Source organism: Scylla paramamosain, unplaced genomic scaffold (genome assembly GCF_035594125.1).
Source record: "Scylla paramamosain isolate STU-SP2022 unplaced genomic scaffold, ASM3559412v1 Contig23, whole genome shotgun sequence".
NCBI lineage: Eukaryota > Metazoa > Arthropoda > Malacostraca > Decapoda > Portunidae > Scylla > Scylla paramamosain.
Genome location: NW_026973688.1, coordinates 52501 through 63209, shown reverse-complemented (window position 1 = coordinate 63209; position 10709 = coordinate 52501). Strand labels below are relative to the sequence as shown.

At 41.6% G+C, this 10709-nt stretch overlaps 1 protein-coding gene across 1 annotated transcript in view; it reads left to right on the top strand.

The window, feature by feature from the left end:
• The first annotated feature begins 1035 nt into the window (after positions 1-1035).
• The window catches only part of LOC135097510 (uncharacterized), a 51730-nt gene continuing 42056 nt past the window's right edge, over positions 1036-10709 (top strand). The window contains exon 1 of the mRNA XM_063999454.1: positions 1036-1613. The gene's annotated coding sequence lies outside the window, so the exon portion shown is untranslated. The remainder of the gene's footprint in view (positions 1614-10709) is intronic.

Here is a 10709-nt window from a genome sequence, read left to right as displayed (position 1 = left end):
TAAGCTATCAACCAAAAACGCTTCCTAAGTTGGTAAGCTCCCGAACAAATAAGAGGAGTGTTTCGTTTGAATAGCTTACGAAGAGACTAAAACTGACCCGGTATATTCACTCGTAGTCTCGTCTGTCCTCGTCATATATAGAGAGAGTCACGGCATGTCCATTTAAGCAAATCCTGACCCCGCTTCTTGATGGTGATAGTGCATTGAAGAAGTAAGTTGACATACGCAGGGCACAGTAAGCGCGGGGCCAGTGATACAGACAGTTAGGAAAGCAGAATGTCAACGAAAGGATGGTAAAACAAGGCAGTGCTCACAGATTCATTTCACTTGGAGAGAAGAGACAAGTGTTGCTCGGGTGACCTGGAATAGACAAAAATGATGATGCGTATAGGATGTTTGGAAGACATTTGTACTGCAGTATTACCGGAAATAGATTATGATGGTGGTGGTGGTGGTGGTGGTGGTGAAGAGGAGGAGGTTGTGGTGATTGTGATGAGAAAGATGGAGATTATGATGATGGTGAGGAGGAGGAGATGAGAGAGAGAGGAGGAGGAGGAGGAGGAGGACGAGAAAGAGGAGGAAGAGGAGGAGAGGAACAAATTTCTAATGATGAGGAGGCGGAAGAGGAAGAGAATATGTTGATGATGAAGAGGAGGAAAAGAAGAACGAGGAGGAAGAAGAAGAGGAGGAAGAAGAAAAGAAAGATGAGGACAATGATGATGATTATGATGACAATGACTGCAACACAGCGCCACAAATCGCAGTGGTGGTGGTGGCACTGAGTGTATACCCACCCAAACAATTAACAAATACAGAAATATAAATAGATAAAAAATAAATAAAAGATAAAGAAAAATCATACGAATAGAAATTATGCTCTCTCTCTCTCTCTCTCTCTCCTCTCTCTCTCTCTCTCTCTCTCTCACACACACACACACACACACACACACACACATCTAGGATTAATGTTCCGTGTGGAGTCTGGCAACGTAACGCTTCAATGCATGACTCGAGTCAGCGCGGGTTAGTCTCACGTGACAATAAAGGCCATTGAATATAAGTACGTCCCCTGGAGATTTTATATTACACCTCATCTTTAATTCACGTATCCTCCTACACACTAAAGAATGGTATAAATATTTCCCGCACTGTCAGACCGTGGACATTTGGCTCAGCTGCGTGAACAATACTCCAAACAACGAACCTTCGAACTGAGACACTGAACCTGTAACTCTCAGCCGCCTTAGTCCTGCTCGCCTCGCCACTGCCGCGTGGTTACGTCAAGACAGCGGGCGGCCGCGTACTAGTTTCCTTAGTACTTGTGCGTACGTGTCAATACCGTGTGCTGTAAACTGCTGAACGAACTGAGATACTCATTCAGTTTTGGTCGCCTCTCCATTATCTCGTGGTGACGTAAAGGTGACGGCCCGTGTGTTAGTTTTCCCGGTAATTGTGCCTCCGTAACATTACTGTGTGCAGTGGTCGTGAGAACTGCGAGGCGGCGGTGCAGACTGTGCCGTGGAGAGCCGCGGGGGTGTTGGAATCGCCTGTTAGTCACCTTGAAGGCGTCATATTCCCTCCCTGCTCTTCCCCGTGTCTTCCTGTCGATGTTGGTAATGTACTAGTCACTATTTTGTGTGCATGTGTTTTGTTTATTTATTATTTGTGCATAGAGGAACTGAAAGGTTAGCAGCAGCCTGCAGTGTTTTTGGTCAACCCATGTTTTGCGTATTTGTTCAGTCATTACTTGCTTGTTACTTGCGCATAGAGGAAGTAAGGAAGGTAATAAGCTGCAGTGTTTCTGATCACCCTGTGTTCTGCGTATCTGTTCAGTCGTTGTTTATTATTTGTGCATTGAGAAGCTAGTAGCAAACAGGATGCAGCGTCTCCAATCACCACTTGTCAACCTTCTCTTGGCCTCAACATTTCAATTGGTCTCCTTGTTCATGTTCATTTTAATAGTGTCACTGTTTGGTGCAAGTGTTTAGTTGTTGTTGTTGTTGTTGTTGTTGTCGTTGTTGTTGTTGTTGTTGTTGTTGTTGTTGTTGTTTATATCTGCGCACAGAGGAGCCACTAGGCTACAGCGTCTCAGATTACTCATAATCTTTCCCTTTCTTTCCCTGCCCATCACAATCTTTGCTTATTTCTTAGCAATTGAGGTTTTCCATGTTGGTATTATCGTTAGTTCAGTGATGCTACGGATGTTTTCAAGCCACAGCTTTGACGATTTGTTCAGATGAAGTTTGTTTTATTAATCACTTATTTATTAATCATTTATTAATGCAAACTCTTGGAGTTTGCATTATTTTCTTGTGTTCTGGTGTGTGTGTGTGTGTGTGTGTGTGTGTGTGTGTATGTTATTACGTAGGTAAGTAACAAGATGACAAATACCGCTAGATTCCTAACAGGCTCTTAAGACTACTTAAAACAAGCGAAACTACAAAAATTGATCAGACTTAAACGTGGCACTCAATGTACAAACGAATGAACCAAACCTACATATTATTATTTCCACCTATCCCCACTCATGAATATTCCCAATACTGTAAAGTTCCCTGCTGACTGTGCACTGCCAACTGGTGAGTGTGTACCATTGAGTGGCGGGGGAAGGCAAGGCGAGGGAGGGGCAGAGCTTGGGTAGCGTGGCTCAGGCAATGCAGTGAGCCCCGCAGATCCTACTTGAGCGAGGCAAAGGACGCCTCTCTTGCCTCGCTTGCTGATGGAAGATCCCGCTCTATCATTCCTGTCCTGACCTGAGGGATTAGAAAACATAAATGCCCTGCATCAATTCAGCGCCCTCCCAGAGCAGAGCAGAGAGAGAGAGAGAGAGAGAGAGAGTGAGAGAGAGAGAGAGAGAGAGAGAGAGAGAGAGAGAGAGAGAGAGAGATTGTTGAACGAAAGGCTGAACTAAAAATTGAGATGGAAAAAAGGTGATGAAACGTTGAGAGAGAGAGAGAGAGAGAGAGAGAGAGAGAGAGAGAGAGAGAGAGAGAGAGAGAGAGAGAGAGAGAGAGAGAGAGAGAGAGTTTTCTGAATAGGACGAGAGATTTGAAGAATTTGATAAGGTAGACAGAGATGCCGAGAGACAGGGAGAGAAATGGACAAATCAACAAAGAATAATCAGATGTAATTATGCATTAAAAAATAAAAAAATGTCCCCATCACTAAACATCAACCCTAACCTAATTACTCACTCACTCACTCACTCACTCACTCATTCGATCGCTTAACATGGAACAATCTAACCTAACCACACTTTCGATCGCCTAGCACACACACACACACACACACACACACACACACACAGAGCACCAAGCAAAGCGAGGCCAGACGAAGGCGAGCGGAGCCACTTCAATCATTCAGGCTGGAAGAAAACGAGCTCTCGAGTAAATAAATCTAGCGACCCAGCTGAAGCCTGCCTTAACCTAATCTATTCTAATCTAACTTTACATTACTTTACTTTTTCCTTGCCTTGCCTTGCCTTGCCTTGCCTTTATTAAACCTACCTTACGTAACCTAACCTATATAACCTAACCTTGCCTAACCTTACCTTTATTAACCTACCTAACCTAACCTAACCTATCATATCATATCCTATTCTATTATATCTAACCCTTACCTGACTTAACATTTCCTAACCTAACCTGACTTGACCTAAACTAACCTGACCTGACCTTATCTGACTTTACCCAACGTAACCTTACCTGCCACCTCTCTCTCTCTCTCTCTCTCTCTCTCTCCCTCTCTCTCTCTCTCTCTCTCTCTCTCTCTCTCTCTCTCTCTCTCTCTCTCTCTCTACACGTGTCTTCCTTTCATCTCTAATGCAATCTCTTGTTTCTAGATACGAAAGGAAGCAACTTTTTTCAACTTTTATTTCTTCAATGAGTGGAATTCATTACAAAAACTCGATTACTTTTTGTCCCTTTCAACTTGTTAATTTACCTGTTGGACTGGTTGAGTGGCTGGCTGGCTGGCTGACTGACTGACTGACTGAATGAATGATTGGCTGACTGATTAACTAATGTAAGAGAGAGAGAGAGAGAGAGAGGAGAGAGAGGAGAGAGAGAGAGAGGAGAGAGAGAGAGAGAGAGAGAGAGAGAGAGAGAGAGAGAGAGAGAGAGAGAGACGAAGGAAGCTGTTTAAAGTCTGAAGAGAACACTTGTAGAAGGAAGAGGGTCGAGGGGAAGACAGAATTATTAGCGAGACAGCAAACAGTGGCAGCAGGAGAGGAGAATGTGATGGAGAGAAACACGTCTCGCGCACGTTCACTCCGCCAACCCCTAACTTGTCAATCAACAGAAGCAAGTTTGGATGTGCACTGTGCATGGCAACGTGGTCCTGACGAAGAGGGAGTGAGGCGCACTTTATTTTTTAGGTTAACGGCAGTTGTACAAGTAAAGTCACCCCTTTCTCTCATTAGAGTTTCTTCCTCCTTTTCTGTTCCGCTGCTCTCGTCTCTTCCCACTTACTCTCTCCTCCCTCACTTCAGGCCTGCCCAGTCAAGATACAGCTCCTAATGAAAGGAGAGGAGAGGAAAGAACTTCTCCTCTCCTCTCCTCTCCTCGTCTCTTTTCTTCTCTTTTCTTTTCTTCTCTTTACTCTTTTCTCTTTACTTTCTTCTTCTATTACACTTTTCTTCTCTTTACTCTCCTCTCCTCTCCTCTCTCTCTCTCTCTCTCTCTCTCTCTCCTCTCTCTCTCTCTCTCTCTCTCTCCTCTCTCTCTCTCTCTCTCTCTCTCTCTCTCCTCTCTCACGCGCGCGCGCGCCTGCCCTCTCTTTTCTCCGTCAGTATTTAATCTTTTTTTTTATCTTATATATTTTTGTTCTTTACTTAGGTTCTTTTCCCTACTTCTCTTCCACTCTGTTTAGCCTTTTTTTTTTTTTTTACTGTGATATTTTAGTTTGCATGACAATCTCAAGTCCCAGTGTGTGAGTCAGTGCACATAATATCTCTTGCCTTACCAACATGCCGCCTTCTCCTACACAAGCAACATCCAGTACGTGTGTTAGATAACTTACTCTTTCAACAACTTTTCATAGGTACAGTCAGTCATTGTTGATGTTGAGAACACTAGTGAGGAAGGACACTGTGACAAACAGGAGGCAGGAGGTGAAGGGAACAAGGCATGAAAAGAAAGACTTTTATTTATGCTCTTCTTCTGTAATCCTCTGAGGAAGCCATTAAGAAATCACTAGTCAGGAATAAAGCTGTCATTTCCTGACCTGTGTTGCCTTTACCACTCACATCTTCATCCAGAACACTGTTAAAAATTACTTCCATGGACACAGGAAAGAGAGAAGAGGTTGTTAGTATTGTCATTCCTACGAAATTACTAGTCAGGAATAAAGCTGTCATTTCCTGAGCTGTGTTGTGTTGCCTTCACCACCAACGTCTCCATTCAGAACACTGTGAAGCATTGCTTCCATGGACACAGGAAGTAGAGAATAGGAAGTTAATATTGTCCTTTCTTTGTTATAGAACTTTATTTGTACAATTGCATTAAACCTTTTTATCGCTACAGTCACCTTTCGCTGGCATTCCAAACACTGCTGTTCACGGGGGAAGTTTTCTCATATTAGTGTTCTGTCCGGAAGGTCTACAATTTTGACACCGCTTCTTGGGATAATTTCTTACGTAAATATATGTCTAGTTATTTGTACAGGAGATTCCAATAATGGGGAGAGAGAGAGAGAGAGAGAGAGAGAGAGAGAGAGAGAGAGAGAGAGAGAGAGAGAGAGAGAGAGAGAGAGAGAGGTAACGGGGTGAGTGAAAGAGGATGTAGAGAGAAGGGAATATGTTTCTAAGGAAAGCATCTTTTCAAACTGTGACGAGCGTCTATTGGTTGTGATGGAAGCAATTTGTGCCTTTTAGTATGTGTGATTCTTTGTTTTTTTTTTCTTTTTCTTTAATTGGTTCGCCTGAGGTACGTTTTTGTATTAGCTGCAGGTGTTTATGTCTTGTTTGTGTTTACAGACTGATTGGCTGACTGTGATTCTTATGTTTTCTTCCTCATATTCCTGTGTGTGTGTGTGTGTGTGTGTTTTTGTGTTAGAGAGAGAGAGAGAGAGAGAGAGAGAGAGAGAGAGAGAGGAGAGAGAGAGAGGAGAGAGAGAGAGAGAGAGAGACTGCCTCATACTCCACACACACACACACACACACACACACACACACACACACACTCACACACAATAAAAATAATTTATTCATTCTACAGTGAAAAAAAATACATGAAACATACATCAGTGTTATTACTACTACTACTTCTACTACTACTACTACTACTACTACTACTACTACTACTACTACTACTACTACTACTACTACTACTACTACTACCACCACCAGTACTCACCACTACCACCAATACCCCAGTAACACTTGTAATACAAACCCCAACAAACAACAACTCTCTTCACTACACTACATCAAAAACCCACAACACACAACACACAGTGGAGATAATCAAGTCTCCCAGGGTACAGCTTAGCCAATACTCACCCCCTTGAATTTAATCCCTGATGGTCGGAAGCTTCGCCCATCGCCACGCGCCTCACCCTTCATAAAACTGGGAATGGTGACAAAAAGACCGATAACTAGAGAGGGCAGGGATTACCGTCATTAATGCTACTGGGCTGGAAACAATAGGGAGGGCGGTATCTTGATTGTTGGCAAGGTGGTTAATTTGATGGAGGAAAGATTGGATTAGGTGGGAGAGAGTAGACAGTGGCCTGTTTGTTTACGAGTAGTCGGGTGAAAAAGACTGTCTAACTATTGAGTGTGGTTAAGTAGAGTGAACAGAGGAGACTAGCTGGGTGGAAGAGAGTACAGCTAGTAAATTAGTTGGGATAGGAAAGACATTATCCATTGAAGTGGAAGAGAGGAGAAATACTAGGTACCTAATTAAAAAAAAAAATGCCTGTTAAAAAGGTGAGACAAAGGAGACATTACCTCGTTACATGGAACATAAGGGAAAGTAGTTAGTTAGGATAGAAGAGACAGTGAGTGGGTAGTTAGATGGGATACAGGAAGGTGGTCAGTTGATTAGATGGGATAAAGGAGAACATGGCTCTTTAATATTTGGACAGTTACTTGTGAATTAAGTGGAACGAAAGAAACAATGGCTAGATAATTAATTGGGATAGAGGAGAACGTATTTGAATAGTTATGTGGAATAGGTTAGACCGTGGTGTGTTGTTAGCAGAAGTGTTACATGAGGAAGAAAGAAACGAGTAGGAAGAGAAGTTAAAAGTATAAAGGGATAATGTGGGAAGAAGAAAAGAATAAGTAGGAGAAAGAGAAGGAAAAATATATAAAAAGTAAAGAAACCTCTAACAATTAGCAGAAATATTATATGAGAAGAGATAAAAACATATGAAGAGAAGCTCACAGAATGGCAGAGTAGCGCATGATGGAGAAAAAATATATATAATTAGGAAGAGAAGGAAGAGAAGAAGAACAAAAATACATAAAAAAAGAATAAATAAATAAATAAAACCTGTGGCAAGGCACACTGGATGCAGCTGGACAAATTCACGGAACTGCAACAGAATCCACAGCAACATTGCAACCATTATTTACCTTCCCTTTATGCCCACGTGGGAATGTATTGAAGCTGAGACGATGCAAAGGAAAAAGGAAAGTAGTATTCCATATGTAGATTGATTCCACAAGTTGTGGTGCGCGAGTGTTCATTCCTGGGTGACCATGAGGCGACCAGCGCTGAGAGAGGAGTCTTTATTGAACCTCCTAGGCGAGAAGCGACCGAGGTACAAAAGAGAGAGCGGTGAAGGACACGTGTTTGTGTACGTTTCCAGCAACAACGTGGAGGTTCAATTATAATGTGATGCCATAAGAGGGTTTAGAGTTTGTAGGATGTTGGATTTAACGATGTTTATGTTTGTTTTTATTTTATCATCTGTGTGAAGGTAGTGACACGTGTGCTTGTATGTTGACAGTAATGATGCTTCTGCTTCATTATAAACTGAATGACACACCAGGATTTAAAGTTCATAAGATAGAGGATTTTACTATTTTATTTATTTATTTATTTATTTTTTTTTTTATTGTCTGTGTGAAGTAGTGTGACAGTAATACGTGTTGTATGTTAGCAGTGATAAGGCATGTGTTTCATTATAAGCTGGATAACACAAGAGGATTTAAAGTTTATAAGATGTAAAATTTTTGCGTTTTCATTGCCAAGGAATCAAAAAATCATCTGAGTGTATCCAAGGACACGTTGTCTGATACGCTTTCACGAATAACACATCCGTTTCCTTACAGTCTGGAGAACATAAATGTTAGTGTTCATAAGAAGTGTTTTTTATAATCAAGTAGTTCAAGATTTTTTTATATTTATTTATTTTATTTTATTTTATTTTATTTATTTATTTTTTTTTTTGTAAGATGGGCACTGGTGAAGAGCAACAAAGGCAGAAACAAAGGCCCATTCATATGCCAGTCCCTTAAGAAAATTATTGAAAATATAATCCAGAATTGGAGGATGTGTCTTGAAACATATCTCCTCAAAGACATTCATTCATGGGGAGTGTGGCGTAACAGAAGCAGGCAGGCAGCTCCAGAGTGGTTATGTCTCCTCAAAGACATTCATTCATGGGGAGTGTGGCGTGACAGAAGCAGGCAGGCAGCTCCAGAGTGGTTATGTCTCCTCAAAGACATTCATTCATGGGGAGTGTGGCGTGACAGAAGCAGGCAGGCAGCTCCAGAGTGGTTATGTCTCCTCAAAGACATTCATTCATGGGGAGTGTGGCGTGACAGAAGCAGGCAGGCAGCTCCAGAGTGGTTATGTCTCCTCAAAGACATTCATTCATGGGGAGTGTGGCGTGACAGAAGCAGGCAGGCAGCTCCAGAGTGGTTATGTCTCCTCAAAGACATTCATTCATGGGGAGTGTGGGCGTGACAGAAGCAGGCAGGCAGCTCCAGAGTGGTTTCAGCCTGGGACACTTGTTCTGGTACGTTTTCAGTAACATTGTGATCTGGATGCCACTAAGGGATTTAAGATTTGCGATATATTTTCTTCCATCATGGAGTTATAAATTATATGGAGTTAAACATCCGCTATGATTTACTACATCTTTGTTATATTCTGACTAATTATAAAGGATTTGTTCTACGGATTCCGGCTAAAGGATGTGAGGAAGTTCAGAAATTTATTGTGCAGAAAGGATTAAACGCTTTCTTTCTTCAATAATGCGAGTGTCCTCACGCGGCACAAAGTTGATGAAGCAAGTGAAGCACAGTGCTTGTTAAACTACCACTGCAATCATGAAATCCTTCACAAGAGGAATAAGACAGTAATTAGGCTGTTAGTGCTGAGGCATTAGGGGGCTTCAGCTAAAGGTGGTGTATAGCTAAAGGTGGTGGTCAAGAAAATTAGAATCATGAAAAGAGTTCCAGAGTTTGCCACTGAAAGAGGTGAAATAGTGGACATTTTTTTTTTAATTCTTGCGTTAGTGAGTTGAACAGTCAATTAATAAGAATAAAATGAAAGTTATTAGGTATGTGAAAACACGATATCTCTTGCATTAATAAAGCGGACATTATAGGATCAAGATAAAAAGATGAAAATCGTTGAGAGATGGAAATTCAACATCAGACAGAGAATTCTTAAGTTTGCCATTGAAAGGTGAAAGAGTAAATATACCGGTGAACTCTTGCGCTAGTAAGGTGCACAGAATATAGGTAGAAATAAGCAGAAAATCATAGGGCTGTGGGAATACAGTATCAAGCAGAATTCCTGAGTGTGCTAGTGAAAGATGTGAGAGTCAAGATACTGCTTAACTCTTGCATTAGTAAGATGGACAGAATAAGAATAAATACAAAGCCGGAGGGACGTGGAAATAAGATGCCAAAGAGAACTCCTGAGTGTGCCAGTGACAGAGTGAATACATTGTCCAACTCCTGCAATAGTAAGGGGACAAAATAAGAACAGACATAAACTCTTAGTAATATGCAAGTAAGAGATCAGACAGGGAATTCCCCAAGTTTATCAGTGAAAGAAGCCGCTCATGTTAACACACCAATCATTGCTTTCTGAAGAGGAATAACTACCACAAGGAAATAATAGTGTTGCAACCCTCACTGACGAGCTTAAGCCGTTTTTTTTCAAATATAAAGGTCAGTTTGTGAGTGGAAAGCACACCTCAGGCGGCTCTCTCTTAACTGATGGGGCGAAGAAGATTACTGACTCACAGATGTACAACAATGTGCTCTCAACTTGACACTAAAGGAAGAGTTTACCGCTTCTAAAAAAATTGTGCTGGAATCGGATACACGTGCATCATACATTATTATAATACGTAGAATATAGAGGCTGATTCCTAGATACATAGGCAGATCGACAGACAGATAGATACATACATACATACATACATATAAAAATAGATAGAGAGATATATAGATAGTTTAAAAGATTTCCTACACTACACAGTCACACAAGAGACACACTGCACACTACACTGCACACAAGAAAGAAAGAGAGAGAGAGAGAGAGAGAGAGAGAGAGAGAGAGAGAGAGAGAGAGAGAGAGAGAGAGAGAGAGAGAGAGAGAGGAGTTAGGAAGAAGGCTATTTCTCAATCTGTAAGATAAATAAATGTTGAAGAATTACATTTACTTTAGTGAACTTTCTCTCTCTCTCTCTCTCTCTCTCTCTCTCTCTCTCTCTCTCTCTCTCTCTCTCTCTCTCTCTCT